At 28.9% G+C, this 22623-nt stretch overlaps 1 protein-coding gene across 1 annotated transcript in view; it reads right to left on the bottom strand.

Moving 5' to 3' along the window:
* LOC111039658 (FMRFamide receptor) overlaps window positions 1–21909 on the bottom strand; it is a 125004-nt gene extending 103095 nt beyond the window's left edge. Inside the window, exon 1 of the mRNA XM_022323254.1 lies at window positions 21586–21909. The gene's annotated coding sequence lies outside the window, so the exon portion shown is untranslated. The remainder of the gene's footprint in view (window positions 1–21585) is intronic.
* Window positions 21910–22623: the final 714 nt, after the last annotated feature.

Genomic DNA, 22623 nt, shown 5'->3' with positions numbered 1-22623 from the left:
TTCGATATTTTTTTTCTTTCCTTTTTTTTTTTATCCATTGAACGAAGATTGAATACTTTCGGGGATCTTTTCAAATAAACATGCGGTTACCAGATCAAGTAAAATAAACGTCTTTTTGACTTTCGAAAAAGCACGATTGCGTGTGTGGAATGTATAGCAAATACCTACACAACCCAGGTATTTTTATTACATAGCGGTTCTTTGTGTAGGTATCGTGGTTTTTGAGGTTGTGCATATCTATATAAGTTATAATATTATGTTTAATGTTTATTTTGTAGGTACTATCAATAAACATACCGATAGAATGTTGTTAAACTATATTTTAAATGATTATCATTAACGGTGCGATGAAAAGCCAAACTAAGAGCGATTGAAGTTTCGACCTTTGAGATGGTAGGAACCTACCCACTAAGCACAGACGGTGAAAATTACAGTTTCATAATTAATTCAGCTGTGAGTATTACGCGCTTGCGTGTTTTGGGGGGATGCGGGTGGGTATGTGTGTGTGTGTGTGTGTATGCATTCGTTTCGTGGAACATTTTCACGTAGTTCTCCCATTACAGACATTAATTTATTTGCAACAATTTTTATTTAACAAGCGAGTAGTTAACGATATGGTCGACCACCTCTTAAGTAGGGTAGAAAAATGAAATAATAGCCGGAAATGAATTCGCGTTTTAAGCACAATATTCAATTCATACGAATGTGCGTAATTTTTGTTCCATATTCAAGGACTGAAAACAATTAGGTATATAAAAAAATATAAAAAAAAAATATAATATATATATATATATATATATTAAAAATATAATGTACGATATTATATAACATTGAAGTGACCGTTTCATTATTAAAGTCTGTTATTTGTACCGCATTGCTGGCAAAATGCACCCACACATACGTAAGCACACTGGTGGTCAATAGGAAGAGGGCAGAAAAAAAAAAAACTTTGTGTCTGCCTGTGCGTGCATATTATAATATGCAAATTATATAATATGTCAAGAAGACTATAATCTATCACAACTCGAGTGAGAGTTATGAATGACCAAAACATCATAATATAACCAAAATCAATAGTAAATATATCACTTTATAAAATATTATTTTATTACTTAATATTGGATTCTGAGTGAAGCGATGAATAACGCCTAATGCTTTTAAAATGATGAGTGTGTTTAAAAAAAAATTTTTTTTTTGTATCTGTCATTGCCTTTTGGATTGTAAAAATACTTGGATTCACAATTTTTTAAGTTGTTTTTAATACCAAGTTGGATCTAGTTAGTACCTATTTTGGCAAGAGTCAAAAGTTAAAATTGCAAATATCATATAAAATAACTTGAGGGACAATGAAAGTAAAATAGGAATTTTCACGCAATACCAGTTCTCCACAAAATCGATTTTTGTTGTAATTAAAAATTGATAACTTTAGAAAGTACCAGGAACATTATATATTCACCGAATATTAGAATGAAAATTTACTAGACATAACAATATCAAAATAAGTTGGTTGTCTTTTCGTTTTATTTCTAGATATTTAAAAATGTAATAGAAATTATTTTTTAAATGAAAATCAGGAAAATTTACAAATTATTTTTTTGTTCAATTCTTATGGGAAACCTTTGAAAAATATGAAATACAAGTTTCCTCATAAGTTATTTTTACTGAATGATAAATTCATAAAAAAATATTTTATTACATATTTTTTTTATAGATAGGGACATAAAAATTTAAATTCACTTGGACAAAATTAGATATTTGAACTAAGAATTAATTATTACAGCTATAGTTGTTTTGTTGTAATTCAAAAAGATTATTGTTAGGGACTTTTTACATATTAATATATAATATTATTTTATTTTATATACATAATGACGTTTTCAAAATATTTAGATTAGTTCTAAACATTATTGTTTATTTTATCGCAAACATATTCACACTACGTTCTACGGTAAATCCGGTAATGTCACAAGAGTTAACTACAATAATCAATTATTTCAATGTATTACTATACCAATATAATAATTATAGAATAAATGTTTTTGGTAGCAATTAATTCAATACCTACAGCATTACCTTCAAACATTTAAATAAATAACTACTATACCAATCTAAATGTATAGTAAAATAAACTTAATAATGTGGGCTGACAGACCTTCTCGGCCCAGAATTGTTTTTCTTTTACAATAATTTTCATTGAATTCAAATTCAACATTCCCATTACAGTAACCTTCTCAATTATGAGCCATACTTGACACCTACAACAGTACAGCATAGCAGTACCTACTTGCCCACTTCTTTATGTTTATCTTCTCTGCTTGGTTTATTTTTAATAATATTAATTATTAAATGTGATGTGCTCAAAAGAACATTACTGTCACAACTTGAAAACAAATTTATAATAATCAACATAATTGTAAACAATTATAATTCATATTTCTAAAACGATTATTTATTTACTTTTGAAAAAATTTTACTTGACATGAACATTATATTGTTTCAATAATATTTTAGTATCCTACAATCATCGTTGTCTATTAAAAATAGAATATATTATGCAATAGAACTGCGAAATATAACATCTTAAAAATGCTATCACGTTCAGTCATGACAGCTAAATAATATTAATTAATCGTATAACCTTCACGAATAACGAATTTTTATTTTGGAAGTAAAAATATTACCGAAAGAGTTCGAAAACGAAAACAATATTCACGTCCAAAATCGTTTATGTCACTTGGTGTGGTGGTGCTGCAACTGAACTCACCAATTATTATATCAATAACACAATTAAATATTACGTTTACCGAAAACGTAAAAGCCGCGAGCGCCGAACTTCGATTTTAAATCAACCGAATCAACGGAATTGAAGAAAGCATGCTGTTATTTGTCTTAGAGTTTATGTTTTGGGACAGCCATTTTTATTTTCTTCGTTTTCGACGAATAATGACGCGCACAACTCTCTATTATTACGAGTACTTTAATTACTAAATTAAATATTGAAAACATCCAGATACAAAATATTATTGGTTATATTATACGATCTTTTTATGTTTTTTTAATAACCTTTTTTCCTTTACCAAATAAATATTTTAAACTGTATATTTTGTTTCTAAATATTACACTCAAAACACAATATAACTAAATAAGAAAATAATTTGATAATACACTTTTGTAAGACATTTATGATTACAATTGAAACATAATTTATTACTCATCACTAATTATTATGATCTAGAAATTTATCTAAACACTAACTTGTACCAGAAAGAAACGCATTTTTTATTACACACTTTAATATTAACGAGTTAGGTGAAAGAATTTTTTCATTATTTTTTTTGCAAAGGTTCCTACAATGCATGTAAACAGAAGCTGGTATTAAACCCATACTGAAATCAGAAAATTTTAATATTTTGAAAATGCCGTAATTGTTAACACGCTGAAACAGTAAGGACAACAACTGGGTTCTTCTTAGATTATGTTTATACATTATCTAAAGCAATTAAACTATAATAATAATATATTCAAAACTATTAAACAAACTTTAAATAATTTCACACATGTGGCTCGAATTCGTGTTAACCGAGGGGCTATGAAAACCAAAATGATAATAAACTTGTAAGTGAAATAATTTCTAAGAAAATAAAAATATATATAATGTACCATTAATGTTGGAAATTAGAATGGTAATTGGTTTAAAACAACCAGGATGATATATTATATTATATTTAAAAATACATTATTAGGTAGAAACACAGAAGTATCGCATAACCATTAGATTGTTACCTACTCTTTATGTCGATTGATTTTAATATAAAAATTGATTTAATTTATCATTCGTTTTGCATGATGAAAATTTTGAAATTTTGGTTATGTTTTTTATTCGCAGTCAAATACTTGACATCAAGGTTTTGTCAATTTCAATGGACATTCTGGTTTGATAAAATATTTACTTTTTACTTTGTAATCAGTAGAACATATAATATTTTACGATGACACGAGATTTTGACGGTGATTATTATTATTTGTATTTTTTTTTTCCATGGGCTGACTGTCAAAGTTAAATAGAACAAAGCTGTTAATCTGTTGAAACATTTTTATGTTATATTTCAATTGATAATGTTATGCACTGATTTTATAATGTGTTGAAACATATGCAACCTAAATGAAACATTGCCAAATGTGAGCCTATTACAATATGTTGTACCCCAAAAGACACTTGGACACAAAAATACAAGTATTACGTTTTGTATTCTAAAAATCACATTTCCAAATAAATTTTGTGAATATGTTATATACACATTGCGAAATATGTTATTATCTGAAAATCTTATTATCAGTGTTAGAATGCAGAGCTTTTTTTACTAGAATATTAAAAATACAACTGTCTAATATTGTAGGTATTCAAAAAAGGAAATGGATAATTATAAAAATAACAGAAAAATGGTTTATATTTGTATCGTAATCACTCGGAAAAAGTAAAATTACAAGAAAAAATGTTTTGAGACATTATTTATGTAGGAGTTGTTGTTAAGTTCACTAACATATCTTGAATTGTACAAATGCCCGAATTCCGTTCAATAATAAGCCTACTACCTAATAAAATGAATTATTTTTCGCAACTGATAAACTATGATTGTAATATTTTGACATATATCTTCTGACTATCTTTATCTGTAAAATGTTTGAACTCTATTCGGACTTAATCACGTTATTTTTCGGATACAATAATTAGTACTTTTGGGACTATGTGAGCCAACTTACTGTAATTATACGTTTATATATTAATATTATGTGTTAATAGTTAAATTACATTTAAAACAAAATAACAGCAGGTAGATATAATACCATAGCATTATTAGATTATATGTTTACATTGTTTATAAGTTAGATCAACTAATAGATTCCTTTAATAAATTCTATTCATTGTTGTTATTGAGCGAAATATAATTACAATTTACTAAAATTGAATTTGTTCAAAACGTTTCTGATATAAAATCAATCCAATTGTATCTAATAATAAGGCCTTGTTTCAAATTTAAATAATTATTATTTTTTTTTTTTTTACTGTGTTTTAGTATATGAACTCATATATTATAATAATATTATAATAACTTCATATATATATTTTTTTACTATGATTATAATATAATATAATTTATTATGTCAATTATATGGGGGAAAACAAGATGTTGATACGTTAGTGGTAAGATATTATTCTCATGAAAACATGTCATCTAGGATGTGTTAAATATGTGATTTAGTTTATCACCTAACGGTTATTACAGTTTTTTGCAATTCATTAAAAACCAATTTATTTTCATTTAACTATTCAACTGTTTTAAATGACTCATTCATAATAATCCACTCACATAAATACGTTGAAAAAACGTTTGTAACGTCATTCATAATGTTATGTGCATTTATTATAAAATTTAACTTAATGATAACTCAAAAATAAATGGTAGAAAATCTAAAATTAATTGATTTTAAATAATTATTTTTTAATTCAGTTTAACTGACAATAGGACACTGAATTCAAACATAATATGAATACCTACTTGAAATCAAACATGAAAATATCATTATATTAATAATATAAATTGTTTCATGAATATTACACTAAATTTGATTATTATTAATAATAAATTACAGTATTTAAAAAAATAAACTGTAGTCGATTACAGGGATAGATATCGTTTGCCAAATACCGGCGATGTAGCTGAGCTTAGTAGAAATCCTGTTTAATAAAATTCTTCAAATTACTTCTTTCACGTGGCTGTTAGATTCTAATTTCCTAATTTAACATTTACAAATAACAAATCAATATGGTGCCCATCTGTAATATGTAAGTCTCAGTGAAATAGAACAGCTGCACGAGTGCCCAATGCCAATACGTTGGGTTAAGATAATTATTATATGAACATAAAGCAATTTGGTCCGATTTTCGATACTATTATAGTGGGCATTAATCTACGTATTATGCGATGTAAAAAAATATTTTTTTTTTAAGATAATAATTAGTGATAATTAGTTTTAGTGTTTCTTTTTTGTATTTTTTTTTTTTTTTGTACTACATAATAAAATATTTATATTTTAACGACTTTGTTAAACGAATTAAACAGGGTTAACACCACCCATTTCTTTTATATTAAGATAACTTATTACGAAAAATTGAATATCATTCAGTAAAATAAAAGCAAAAAATTATCTTAACACTATTACTTTTTAACGAATAGATTTATCATTAAAAAATAACTATTAATCTGGGATTAATGTGTTGGATTAATTATTTGGTTAGAATGCTGCTAATAAAAAAAAATACAGAATTAATTAACAAAATGTGTAACTTTTAGAATAAATTGTTTATTTATAATGTTATTATGATACTGAGTTACCGGGTAAATACTATTTAGTGAATTAATGGTTTCAATATCATTTATATTTAATTGTATGTGTTTATTTTTTTTTCTTTTACTGCATACATATATTTTGCTTCTAATAAAATAGTTAAGTGTATTGTGTAATTGAAACATACGTAATTTCAGGCATAAAGAAATACGTATTGCTTGATATATTGTGCTAAAAACTTATAACCAACATAAAACATAATATTATGATATTTTCAATTATTCTAAAAAAAAATCATTGTATTATAGAATTATATTTTATTTTATTTAGACGATTTACTTACATAATCTATACAACATGATAAGCATATGTAAAATGATAGATTTTGACTTAATGTTAAGACGTGAGATGTATCTGGTTATTACAAATTATTCTATAAGTCCATAGCCTCACGTGTTCTAAAATGGTGTGGTGAGTAAGTTTAATGGTCATTGTTCCTGCAGCAATTATTTCAATTAGAGTATTATGATGATTTTTGGATTTAAAAGTGGTTACGGCGATGTCGTGACAGTTTCTTCTACATTGTAAGTATATGGAATTTTGTACATGCGGAAAGTTTGTTTTATGATATAGTATAAAGGACATATTTTGTAATATTATGACCGAAAGTTTTGGTTTAAAAAGTTTGAATTTTAGATAGATTATTTTATTTTTGTGAACCACCGAACTTAGATACCTACCGACTACCATAATGATCTAAGAAGAAGTTTGTAAATATTTGGTTTGGCAGTAGATTGTAAAGTAAGCGTTTTCGATACTACATACAATAATCGCCTCTCGCGAGTCTATTACTTATTAAACATTTGATCGTATTTTGTTTTTGTAAAATTTTGCAATTTATGTGTCATTAAAAGTGACATTATAGCAGATTCTTTGTCTTAAGGAGAATGTTACGTGTACAGATTGTGGCTCATTAACAGCAAAGCACCATTTAGAGTACCATTAGAAAGTGTTCAACAGCAATAACTATAAATAGTTGCGTGAGTAAATATTGCTTTATCGTTTGCATAGCGTGCGACAAGGGTAATATTAAGAGTTGGTTGGGCTAAGCAGTGAATAATAATAAAAATAAGAGAAGCCAAAATTGCTTCAAGAGTGACTCAGGTTTAAATGGGAGCTAATCGAGAAGGATATGATTCAGTCTCATAGGCACATCAAATGTGTGTTTGTGTGTTCAGTTAAATAGGTTTTGATAACCAGAAAATAATATGATGATAGTTGGATCTGTTGGTTTAAGTTTAACTAAACCCAGTAGGGTTTAATTCATTTTGTAAGTTTCATTGACTTGAATATTTCTTGTTTTTCTTTCAAATGTTATAAGTAAATATATTATAACTTGTACCTACCACCGGAATCAGGTTATTTACTAAGGAATTATTATAAAGGATTTAATCGTACGTAAAAATAAAATAAAATCATTTTAACAATCAAAAATGGCTTTACAGGAAAAAATCATGAAGACTCATAGAAATGTCGGATATGGGTCATTTTTAGTTTATTTTAAAGAGGAAAACTTTATTCAGGTCACACTCAACTCTGACTCTCAAATCGACTTTAAAAAACTCCAAAAAAAATGTATTTCAAAACACTTGAACATGTATGATATAATATATTATTAAAACTTAAATGAGAGGTTTGAAATCGGAATCCACTTGCATACAATTTTCGTTGGACATTATTTATTATAACACGAGGTGGATGGTTAGGTTAGGGTTTTTACCAAAAACACGTCGGCTTCGAAACTCTTTATACATTGAGGTAAGTATGATATACCACCTGTTTTAAATGTAATAAACTTGGATTTTTTTTATTATTATTTTATTTATAATATACCATAATAAGGAATATTAAATTAATAACAAATAACAAATAACAATACAGCAATGAAAATTTAAAAAATTAAAAATTAAATCCTGTACTTCAAAGATTTAAAAAATAATACTCAACAACAATCAAAATAAAACTGCATACTTTATTATAAAAAAATAAGTTATAAAAAAAAAATTGCACAAATATAGTCGTTGACCCATGAGAGTTAACATCTTGAAAGTTGTAAGTCAAATGTACTTAAGTATACAAGACTAATTATATTCAATATAAATACGTTATTAATTGTAGTAAGTTATCATCGTTTGTATTGAAATGCTGTATTTAAAAATTTCCTTACTAATCGTTGGTAGCTAAAATACGATAAAATAAAATACTATTAACATACTACTATACTCTTTTTCGATTGAAACTGAAGATAAAAACAATATAATACAATTATAGTACATTTGTCATCTATACTAATAGTATTTTCTTATACGAAAGTGATACTAATGAAATGGCCTTGCCTACAACATTTCTACATTATTTGAATTCTAAAAACGTCATCAAAATATAAATTATATAATATAATTAAAATAAGTAGGTACAACATAATTACTAACGTTTAAACTCTTTAAAACATATTATTGATGTCTAAAAAATGTTGAATGCCACAAAAATATACTGAGTACTCATACATTTCAAAACCTAAAATGTGCATATCCTTTATTTAGAGTAATAAATTATTAATGCTTTGAGTATATTCTAGTAGTTAGGTAAAACTTAATAGTGATTGTTTTCTTCTAGGTGACTTTGAAATAGACGAGTAACTAAACCCAACAGTGGGCATAAACTAATGTATTCAGCCAAAAACTAAAAGATTAATGTGTGCGTATATAATGTAATTTATGAACAAATCAACAGAGATTAAAATGAATTTCAAAACATTTTCGCAAACAATATAATGTTATAAATCCACTGTTGGAGTTAATGAGACTATCGAGTATCGATGATTTCGTATAGCAAATTCGATAACAATATAAATCACCAAGTAAAGAGTAAATCACGGACACCGCAAAATATTGATGTTGATAGTTAAAATATATGGGTAGAAAAATGAACAGATCGGAGATAACTCAAATTTATCAAATAATGACCTCGTGAGCGGAAGAAGAAAGGAGTACATTTAAACTTTGGTAATTATTTCCTTAAACTAGCTGAGCGACAATGGAATATTCCATGGTTGTGGTAAAATAAAAACAAAAGTTTGAAACTCTACTAACTCATTGTATGCTGGAAGAAGTTATTGATTTGAACTTAATCAAATTTGAATATGAATGTATAGTTAGCAGTTGTCGGTGATTGTATTATCAACGAGCTGCTATCTGACCAAATAAAAAAAAATTGTAATAAAACAAAATAATATTGTCTTTGTCGGTGGTGGTGGCAGCGGTGAACAATATAATATTTATTGTAATATATTATGAATCCAATAATCACTGAGAAAATATGAGTTTGAAATACAATTATTGTAAGGCTCAATTATTCGTTACACGTTTGTTCACATATTATTGACTATGATGCTCATCACTCATCAGTAATCACTAATTAGTCATCACATAATATTTAAAGTTCATGTCAATCGCTTTAAACAATTATGTATGAACTAATAATAAATTTAAAAAAAATTAATATGTTCTTGAACTGATTTCACTTAAAAAAAAATATGGCATGCTACTTGATATTTTTCCTCTGCAAGAAAAATTGAGGAATCATTGATAAGTTTTTGGGTATTGTTATAACTAAGAAACAAAAAAAAAAAACACAAAAATGTACTTTAATGAAAAAAGTGTCACAAATGCACGGTGTTGATAATTATTGGTTGCATATTCAAATTTTTTAATAAAAAAAATCGGTTAGGTAAGTAAAATTTGGTACTCAGAATGAGTCAGAAAAAAAAGAGCTGTATCCAACCCAAAACTATTAATTTATGTTTTATTATCATACAAATTAGTTTGCATTAAGATAATATACAACCATTACATATTTGTTAAACCATGGTCAATAAGTAAAACAAAGTTGTTAAAATATATTCAAGGAATTTCAGAGAGTAAGTGATAAGATTTAAAATTAAACTGATAAAAATTGCATATTCAATAGTGAAAATCGATGGTAACTATTATTAGTTTTGTCCTTCACTATCAAAATATAGAGTCTGAAATTATTCTGGTATTGAGAAAAGTTCTTTTAGGCGTATAAATTACAGTAAAGCTTTAAATAATTGTTGTTTTATCTGTATAATACCTATTTGTAATCGTATAAGACACGTGACTTAAGTCCCACGTGCATATTGATGCTGGATTAATCGCAGAGGATTGTATTCTTCTGTGTTCAACGAAAAAAAAAAAAACTAAAGGAAACCAAAATTAGGATGTATGTATTTAGGGCCTTTACGAAGACCAGCGTGGAAATTTTGTCCATCAGGAAGATTTCCTTTTTCCGAATCCGGATGGTTATGTCAATATAATGTAATATTATTATATTATTATATTATTATATTATAATACACCACTAGAAAAAGAAATTCGCAATCACAGTAATCGTCATCGTCGCCGTCCCCATCGTTGGCAATGCAATAACGGTAATATTATTATGATGTCGTTTATCTGCAGCAAAAGAACACTGTTGTATAATAAAAATAATAATAATATTAATAATAAGTCCGTTGCGGTACGCGCGTACAAAGAGGTTAAATAATATCGTTTTAACGACCGCTATTTTGGTGACGTCGTCGCCGCCCTTCGATACGGTCCTACACCCACGAGTGGTTTATTTATTTTTTTGCGTTCGTCTACTAAATTTATTTCTCGACATGAAAAAAAAATAAAACACGTGATAGTGGTAGTAGATGCAACGGAAGCTCTTCCACCGGTATATGGAGTAAGTCTCCGTATGTATATGTGTGTGTGTGTGTGTGTGTGAATGTCTCTCTCTCTATCTCTGTCTCTTTCCCTCTCTATTTCTCACCCCTCCATTTTTCTCAACTCCACCTTCTCCCCCTGCTCTCATTCTCCATCTCATCGTTACCCCTTCTATCGTTCACACCGCCCCTCTTTCTTTTATGACAAACCCTCACTGGTCTTGCCGATGGCATACGACAGTGGCGGTGGAACTTTTACCGACGACGTCGAGCAAGAATCGTTTTCATTCATCACTCCGTCCATCACATGTCCACGCCACACGTGCAGGCCACTTGATTATTGTCTCTGAAGACCCATGGCCGCCACCAGTATTATGCGTGATTGTTTTTTTACACTGTCGTCGCACCACACCCATCGATCGACGTAGACGACGGGACTCTTTTTCTTATTTTTTTTTTTGAACCGAACCTCTCTATATATAGCTGTTGTTAGAAATAAGCCATTTGGCAACTGCGAACGAATTCTAGTATGATATTATTCGACACGATTTCAAAAATAAAACGTCACGGCGTTCAATAATACGACAGTCGACAGATGAGTAATTCGCGCGTATAGGTAGTTATTACAATAATAATATTATATGTATCAACGGACTCGCAACTAGTAATCTGATCTTTGGCGATAATGAGCCAGACTGTATATTTATTATGTTCTATTATTATTTGTGGCAAAACGTCAGGTACGCGAAACATCCTAAAAAAACTCATCACAACCCCGATATCGTCTCAAATTGTACACTACAAATAGCGGAATTGGAACGAATACCTATGTTTTTAATATGTGACGTTTTATCCAAAACTAGTGCTGATTTTTTGTTTTAAAACAATCATGCAGTACAGCGTAATATGTATAGTAAGTATTATAATACATGTTAGAGTTATATTGGATGATTTACATTAAAATGATTACCATAATTACATTTTCAGAGAGTACATCGCTTTTCCAGACGTCGTACCCAATGATATATTTTACATTATATTCTATGTTTAATCGTTGTCAGATTTAAAAATTACAAGGGTATAATAATTATCATACCTATCGTCGTCGTCGTGTCTATAAGAGCGTCACGAGTAGTTGTACTACATTAGTTATAATTATTGAGGATGATCTTAAGCGACATGGTTCATCTAGAAGTGTGTACGTAATTAATTATGTTATTCATAAGTTCAAAAAGGTGTTCGTTTCGTTGACCACGCCGGACGACTAGACACGCAGACTACCAGAACTACTGCGAATCGTTTAAATTGTACGTTGAACATCGCAGCGTATTTAGGATACCGCCGTTCATTTTACCGTGACTGCGGTATAAAACACAACAAAGTTCACACCCGAGTAGGTTGATTTCTGGCCAAACGTCGAGTCAAAGTTAAACCGAACTACAGTGCGTCGGTGGTTGATCCGGAACGGGGTCGGGGTTGATGCGATCGCCGGGGATTGTTGGTATATACCGTGCCCACCCCTGCCACCGATATAAGCCAGACTTATAATACTAGATGTGAGAACAAGTCGACTTAACCGAAATAAATAAATAATAATAAAGAAAAACACGCCGTTCAGACAAATCCGCCGTCACCATGTCCCTCGTCTGCGACACGACTCTAACCCGGATCAGTACAACAGTGTGTGTATACATTGCACACGCGATGTTGTGTCACGTATGGTTTGTTTTTCTTAAAACGATTTTGACCGTAGTCTGGTGACGACCAAGAAGTGTACGTATACTATGACATGACATAATAATTATTATATATTACCACATAATATAATGAAAACTGACGGCTGACCGATGATGGAAGTCCGGTGTCGATGATTATCGTTCGATACGAGTCATCATATATATGTATATATTATTAATAACGTATAATGGATAGTGGACATGCCGTGGACTTTAGCATGTTATTAAATTGTATGACGTGTCGTCCTGCCGAGGGATCACCTAACCTAAGCGTGGTGGGTCCTACACGCTCGCGTGGCCTGATGTGTTAAAAGTTATCCCCAGGCGAATTCGGGTAGGCTTATGAAGAAACAACTCTTCCCCTCCCTCAATCAACATTTTAAGCCCTTTTAATTAACCCCGAAATTCAATATCAATTATTTAAGTCCGTGTTTAAATTTAATCACATCACATGGGAGCAAAGCGCTTCGCAAAGAAAATCACGTCAAAGTTGACATAATATTGGATAACTATAATAATAATATATACATTATTTCCTATTTTATACATGCACCTACCTACTATATATGCTAATAAACCTTTACATTGTAATGAAGAAAATCCGTGCAATATCATAACATCTCGGTTCACTTTGAATGGTTGTATAATGTACATTATACAAACTACAATTATTATTTTTTTATACCATTTATTAAAGGAATAGTTAAAAAAAAAACAAAACGAAAAAAATGTATTTATATTATATTTTAAAATTGGTTATTGTCCATTATTATTTCAGACGCATTTTGACATCGCGTGCAATCCAGTATTATATTTTTCAAATTACCAGTCCATATTGACATTTTTCACGATACTCAATGGGTTATATTTCAACAATTTTAGATTTTGTTTTCGATGTTTGGAAAAAAAATGTTCTCTAGAGAATTTATACATGTATAGCAAATGAAAAAAAAAACATTTGGCGATTTCTGGCAAAATAAACTTTTGTGCGATTGCCAAACCTATTTGTTTTCGAATTTACTATAAAATTGCAATAAAAAAATGAGCTTTCGTATATAATAGAATGAATAATATGGTGCAATTTGTTCGAAGAATAATACCTTAAATTATTTAATTATATAACATTATAGTTGTAATATTCAATGTTATAATGTGATCAAACCGTCCTAGTATGAAATGAACATCATTATAATAATACATTGTAATATTATTGGAACAAATTATAACATCAAAATTGTCAGAAGGTAATAGAAAAAAATAAAAATTAGGAAAATATATTGTTTAGCTGTTATAATCATAATATAATGTATATTTATTTAATTCCATTAGTCATTTTATAAGTTACCAATTTGTATTTCGGTCATCAATTTATTAAGTTTATTTATGGGTTTTAAATGGCTTAATTATGGTAGAGTCATCTATATTGAAACACTATAATTATTAAGAAAAAATGTCTTTTTTTTGTCAATAACTTCTAATTAAAATTTAATTTTTTAATCGCTTTCTTCAACCAACCGAAAAATTAATAATAAGACAAACGTCAAAATCGAAAATATAATTATTATTAAGAAGCAATATTATTCAGTTTAAGCTGTTATCTTATTTTTTTAATCCACTAAAGTACTTGTATTTTTAATCCTAAATCAATTTGTGAGAACACAACAATTAATTTTAAGGCTTAATCATTATAAATCCCATTAGATAATATTATATTGGTATTACCATCGCTTAGGTGCTCAAAATAGAACCCACCTAATTAATAATTATTCATTTCAGAAGGGGATAATTGTTTGATTGTTTTTAAAGAACACGATGTAATCATCGTGGCCTGTGGGTATCGTATTCAAACAGTCTTAAGTGTTGTACCTTAAAAATTTTCTCGGATAATCTATTATTCATTTAGATTGATCGAGATTTCAACGGTGCATTGGTTTACAATAACGTGTCTGTTTTTTTTTTTTTGCCAGTTATTCTACAAATCTAAACCTTACACTTTTTTGTTTGTAACGTTAAAGATTTAATGAAATTAATGATGAATCTCAGCTTAATATTATAAAATATTATTTAATATGTTGCAGCTTCAATGGATAGCGTAATATTACATTAAACTATTATGTATTTTGCCTCAATAATAATGTTATGTTCCTCGGTTATTTTTTTGTATGTAAAATAAACTACTTAATTGGTTGAGAAACGCTTTTCAGATATTGGAGTTTGTATCCAAGTCACCCTGCAAAACTTTTTTTGTGCGAATTGAAACAAAAACGCTTTTGTGTAATATTATATAGAACAGTTCAAAATTATCATTCATGATACTATTGAGTATCTGATAATACTCGAACATGTATCATGTTATAAGATGTATAATATATTATATTTGGTATAATATAAGCACCATATCGAAATATTAAATTTTTTTTATTATTAAAGATGATTCGACATTGCAGGTGATCATTATTAATATTGTGAAATGACATAATATCAATCACTGATTCAAAATAATACATGTGTTTAATTACGGTGACAGTTTTATGATCCATAATTGCCTAATATATTATATAATATAACTGTTATTTCAGCAATTTCCAATAATAAATACGTCCGTAAATTTTCCATATCACGGCACTATAGTAATTAGCCGAATGAATATGATGCGAGAATGTCTCGTCCCATTATACAATGCGTAACATTATCATCTTATCGTAATATTGTTATACGGGGTGATAAATTTCACGTAAGACATAGGTATTTTCTTAATTTTAGAAAACACGTACGTTTTTGAAAATATTTCTATCATATAGTTTTAAATCGAAAGGAACTAAACAATATCTTTTCAAAATATTTAATTTTTTACTGTTTTAATCGATATCAGTTTTAAGTTGTTAACTCTTTTTAATGACAACATAATATATATATATATAAATATATTTCATATAACTGTGAAGCAGAATATTATTTAAAGTCTTTTTATCTATGAAAATCAAAATTTGGACTAGCAGTTTATTAGTTATAACTTATAAGTGTTTCAAGTTTGAACGAGTGGAATAGTGGATTAACATTTTGTTGAGTATCCCAGTAAGTACCATACCACTCCATTAATCTAACTAAGTACTTACAGCTCATAAACTATTCGTCCGAACTTCGATTTTGAAACATAGATGTATTCTAAAAAAATATTTTACTTTGGAATGAGGAATTAAAAATGTACTTTTTCATTTGAAAAACTTGAAAATAAAATAAAATATGATAATGATAAAAAATGGTAAAAATTATATATTTTTAAATGTCGCAAGTGTTGTTTTTCAAATTCAAAATTATTTATAATGATACGTTAAATAAATACAACGGTACAGTTTATTATATCGTCGTATGAAAATACCTTCGTGTTTTAGGTTCTACGCGCACGCGGGGTGAGGGAACTATGAGAAATAACGTTCGCGTGATTTTTTTTTTTATCAAATATATGATATATTATCACCTATATGATTTAAAAGATATTTTCCCAGAGTTTTCCGACGACTCTGCAGTCTGAATTTGACACTAGAATTATTTGAATGTTTGGAAATTGGAAATTTTCTATTATTTTCTGAACATTAACAGCAAATACCATGGCACTGAAAATCGTTTTAAGAATGCACCATCCGTTTTTTAAATTAAATACGGGCTACACATAATACAAAAAGTATAAGGGCAGACGTATTATAGTAGGTAAGTACACACACGTTCTTATTAGGTGCACCTAGATTTCTGTTCTTTTTTTATTATTCCGACACCGCATTTATTGTTTGAACAGTTACTTTGATCATCGTCATTTTCTTCTTCTATTTCGCTGCACGAGTGTGTTTCGTACATATTATGTAAAAAATAAATAGGATTTTCAATCGAAATGGGTACCTCTACTGCAGATTATTTAAAATCAATAAATTATCCATTTAATTTTGTTTGACGACTGGTGGCCATAATGTTTTTAAAATCGTCATTAATTACCGCGGTTATTTATAAAATGTGCCCATTTGTAATATTTACATTTGCTATTGTTCGTATAAAATATTATTATGACATAATATGTCTAATGAACGAATTTACTGTATACATATTGCTTATTACACAGATTTCGAGAAAATGTTTTGCGTTTTATTTGTTATACAAATAACGAAAAAATAAGAACCAAACCTTCAACGTTATAATAGTATCATAAATTTGTGAACTATTCGTTATTAATCACTCGACGACAATACCAGTTATATATTAATATTGTTAATATTATAATTCTTATTATTTAACACATTGTTGAGACGACATTATGTCGTAGTCGACGCGCGACGGTGGCATCCGTTGCAGGCGTACTCCATTGTCCATTGAGATCACAGTAATTATCAGTGGTGTATTGGTAAATATATTTATGGGTATACGCACTAATAAAATATGTATAATCTACCAAAAAAAAATTTTCTCGCTTCGCTCGTAGTCAATAATCATTACAATAATTAGGTGACTTAATCTCTTATATTATATTATTTTTATTTTATTTCTTTATTAAATTTTCAGTATTTTTACTAATATAATAATATTAAAATTAACACTGATCATCAATGGAACCGACTAGTATTCATTCTTCTTTGTCAAACGATACTACGATAAGTACAATAAGTCGTAAACTCGAATAGCAAGATTCAAGAAGGAAAATACCCATTATTGCAGTAACAATAATTTATAAATAAATCTATAAATAAACACCATAAACCATTTAATTGGCCATAGCCTGATAAACACTTAATAACATCAGTGGTTACAAAAACATAACATCGCAAGAAACACATTTGCCGCGCGTTATAATTTATAAATGACATAATACAGGTTGAGAACCATGGACTGAGCATTCATACTCCATATTGGTAATATTACATAATATTTTAATAACATCTATTTTTCAAAATGTTATTAATAAATTTAATTTAAAATTCATTATTATATTAAAATAACAATTTTTCCTATGAATAATTGGTTTTCGAGTTATTTTAAGAGCGTATACCCGTAAAATGATATTTTACATTGGGTATACGCTGAAAATCGAAAATCTGCTGACGGGTATACGGCGTATACCCGCGTATCCGTACCAATACACCACTGGTAATTATTCATAACTTATTATTATTATTATTATTATTATTATTATTATTGTGACCAATATGATGTTTTATACCAAATAATATATATTTATTAACTGCCTAAGTGCTAATGCTCCACCTATTCGTGCGGCGATGCAATGTGACGGTTTTATCACCGAATTGTTACCTACCGTTGCCGTTAAAACTTCAAAAAACTGGAAAACACTAAACTACCATATATTTGTTTCAGTATCCTTCGAAACTGTACAAAATAACTACCTTCCTATGTATAATGATATATTGGTACCTATACCTTATTATGCGCTATTTCGTCGATATCGGTAGCCACCGGTGAAAATTAAACGGCTTTAAAGGGCTTTGGAATGTATTATTATAACGAGCTGCACAATGCTTTTATAATAGTATTGTATATTATAATATACACTTATAATATTTACCCGTAGGTATTATGTTTTATTCAGATGAATACATTCCTTCTTCCTAATTCTAAATAACGAGTACCTAGCAGTATGATGTGTATCGCTGAACACATTTTTTTCTTATACAGAATATATTTTATCATAATACCTAAACTGATGCGATCATAATAATAATATAATACATGGGATAGAATTCTAAGCCTTTGACAAAAATGTCGTGACAAATTCCAGGTTTAAATATAATAGAATATTATAGGCGAAATTAATGATGAGTACTCGACGAGTGACTTATAGCAAAACTATTGGATGCGGTACGATATATTTCTACTTATAGGTAGGTACCTATACACGGCAAAATTCGACAATCAAATGTAAATAATAAATGGATTATTTGCATTGGAAATATATAGAATAGTATGTAAATATAAGCTACAACATTTTTAAACAAAAGGAAATATCTGCATTAAATCTACAATGTTTGCATGCCTTTGTGGACTTAGGTAGTACGTACATGTTCAAGAGCCTGCATAGTACGATAAAATCATTCCCCGTGATAAAGTCACGTGTTTTTCGATTATTTCAATTTCATCGTAAAATGATTTTACTTGCATTCAATGCAATAGTTTCAGCTTGCTTAGCTTAAAGCATGGCACTTGTGTGTACAAATAGGAAACAAATTATAACTCTTAGGAAGGTAGTGTTATGAAAAATGAATTAAAATTTTATCTAATTAACTATCCACAATATTATGTATACTAATATATGTTTGACATTTTTTTAGAGTTGAAATACGATTTTGCAGAAAATCATTAGACCTGTCCACTATACGTTGAATAAATATAGATCAAAGGAAGAAATATGTTGTAATATGTCCTAAAGCTTAGTAAGAACTCGACGACAAAAACTAAAACAGCATTTTAAAGTAACTTGAATGAAAGATAAACTATGGAATTATAAATAATTCTTAAAATAATATTAGCACGTCGTTCATTAAAATGTAATTTAATGAAAAAAAAAATGATCAAAACATTAATTTATTAATAGTGACACCCTAAAGACAAACTGATTCAATAAAGTATAGTTAAATAAAAGGTTGGTGTTCTTCAACGAAAATGTCTGTGAACAATATTTAATTAAAAGATTCGTGCTATTTTTAAATAATAATATTGAGAATGTCATCTTAGATCGAATGTAGTTTTGATGAACCAGAAAAAATGTAATCTATGTAATACATAAAAATAAAATATATTTGTCTGATTATTTCCTTGGGCTCTTTCTTTCTCTATAGACCCGGTAACTATTGGACCGTTTTCAATGAAAAATTATATCAGTATAGATTCCTAAAGACCATGGGGAGTGTTTATATGTTATTTCTTCAACCCATATATGTTGTGGCACATGAATTTAATTTAATTTTGGCTCATGCAAATCAAATATTTTTTTTTTTGTTTATTCATATGGTTGCCATTGGTCACGTCATATTATAGTAAAGCAGTTATTATTATGATTTGATGTAATTGCTTATATTGTGGTATAATGTAATTTTATTTTTGAGCTCCGATGTAGAAAACACGAAAGCTAAATTTCGATACTTGGTTGAAACTAGGGAGATGTTTTATAGGAAAAAATCTACTAAAGTAAAAATGTCTTAGAAACCATTATTGTTTAATTTGTCTCGTTTGATTGTAGTCACTATTTTCACATACCTATATAAATAGCATACGGACGTCGGGACGTGAGACGGTCGTGATTGGATGTTGATCGTTTGTATCACTGCACTCACTTCGGTTAAAACGAGTGTTGTTCCTATTATTATTTTCAATTTAAAAGCAATGTATTGCACTCGGTAAACAATCCTGTGTAGAACTTGGTTAAATATAATAGAACGTTTATCAAATGTTACTTTTTTTAAATTTATTATGAGCCAACTATTTTCTAAATGTATTCAATTCATTAGCCATAAACGCAATATAGGTAATGATAAAACTAATTCAAAATCAAAATCATTTTACAGTTGTTACACGAAAATAAATTGCCATAATATTAGATAGTGAAAGGGGAGGGGGCATAAATCAAACTAAGAATGGTAGATCTACACTACCCTAGAAACTGCAATGAAAAAAAAATTAACCGACATATATATATAATGTTCAATAAACGGCAAAAATGTAGGCCCCGACAACGATCCGTGGATCCATCACTCGTTCATGGACACACTCGTTCACATGAGCATCATTTCAGTTGTTTTAAATTTAAAAACACTATTTTTGGCAGCTAGAGTAATAAAGAATAATATGTCATTCACTTAACACTTACCCATTAATTAATCTTTACTATTAAAATAATATTATGTAATAATATAATCAATATAATATGAAAATCAGAAAGACCATTGAAAAATCTATGATTTTATTTTGTATTTTATTTAGTCGAGTTATATTTTATTTGTGAATTACGAATTAATATATTTTGTTCTTTTTAATTTTTCCAACATATTATTATATTTTTTGAGTGTTTTCAGTAGGTTTTTAAGTTTGTAAAAATGTCTACTAGGAAATACCAACAGTTACGCTTCCAGAGAAACAATTGTGTCTGATTGATAATTTTTGGTCATAACCAAAAGTTTACAATTTTACTTAGTACCTATCAAATTTTTCATCTGTATGTTTTTTATAGTGTATTTCTTAAGCCATAAATAATTAATAATAAAAAACAACAAACAAAAAAACTTTTCCTTGATTCCTAAAGAATATTATTCATGTGGTGAGATATTATGCTCTTGTAAATTTACCTTTTCTTTAAAAAGTTTTACTCAAAAACCTGACTTTGTAAAAAGTTGCAATGTAACAGTGCTTGATATTATCCAAGCTTCGAATCATAATATCTCTGTGTTTTCTTTATTCGGGATTTGTTTACATACAAAGTTTTTTTTTTAATTGATGTTTATTCCGCATCGACAACTGGGTCATTAGCGCTACACGATTTAAAGTAATAACATTATTAAACAAAGTTTACTTTTCACACTACGATAAGATATTCTCCAAGCTCTCGAAGTAAATGTTTTATGTTAATCTTTAAACATTCAAATCGAACTTCGATTTCATCTACAACGAAGCTGTAACGAATATTAGCTACAGTATTTTATCATTATATTATATACTTACTCAAAAAACTCTTGTATTTAACTTTTCGGGGAAAAAAAAACAAACAATCGGAATCGTAAAAGCATCCACGTAAATTCCCGAAATAGTCAAGCGGAATAATTGATTGAGTGTTTACAATAATATTGTTAATATTTGTCTAACATGACACGTTTAAATATTGACATTACAATATCAAATCAGACCACAGCGGGTCCAACCTTGACATTTTTTAAAAAAATTAAATTCCGTGTATCGAGTTCCAGAATCGTTCATCGGGGAAAATTTCGTCCGGAACTCGTGTAGGTGGTGTCGGATCTGTTGGTCACAAAAAAAAAAAAACACGAAACGGAGACGGAGACAACGACGGCGGAAAATCAAAACCAAAAAAATTTTTTTTTTTAAACGCTTTGAACGCGAACTTGGCGGATTACGACCGCGACGTTGCGCGACGATGTACAAATGCCGTTTTCAAAAGTCGGAGACGGCGGCATTTCGGACCCGCACGCCGTACGCATGCGCCCACCCGATGATATTATTATTATTATTATTACTATTATCATCATCGTCGTATACCACATCGGCAACCGCTAGCGCGATCGTCTGCATTCTCAACCCCTCATTTGTCGCACCCGGAACTGGACCACCTAGTCGGACGGGCACGACTATACTAATATTGTCATCATATATTGTATACGGGCTATCGGACTGCCTGGTCAGCGAAATATTTCTCGAAAATTTGAACGAACGATCAGAATATATTTTCAGAAATCGCACGTACGTATCTGTCGGACGCTAACTTTATATTATTATTATTATTATTATCACCCTAGCTAGCTCGCGATTTGTATTATGCAAATTTCAATTGGGTCGGATCGCGCTTGGTGGTGGCCTGCACGTGCGATCGAAACTTTTTCCAGTGTCGACTATCACTCATCATAGGCGATTTCTTTCCCAAACCCTCACGCTATATCAATGACCCTTTATTAAATCACCGCGGCATTCACTGGATTCACTAACAATATAAAAATAATATGCAATAACACCGTTGTCCAAAACCGA

The sequence above is a fragment of the Myzus persicae genome, unplaced genomic scaffold (assembly GCF_001856785.1).
Source record: "Myzus persicae strain clone G006 unplaced genomic scaffold, MPER_G0061.0, whole genome shotgun sequence".
In the NCBI taxonomy this organism is placed as follows: Eukaryota; Metazoa; Arthropoda; class Insecta; order Hemiptera; family Aphididae; genus Myzus; species Myzus persicae.
This window is presented reverse-complemented; position numbering and strand designations above follow the sequence as displayed.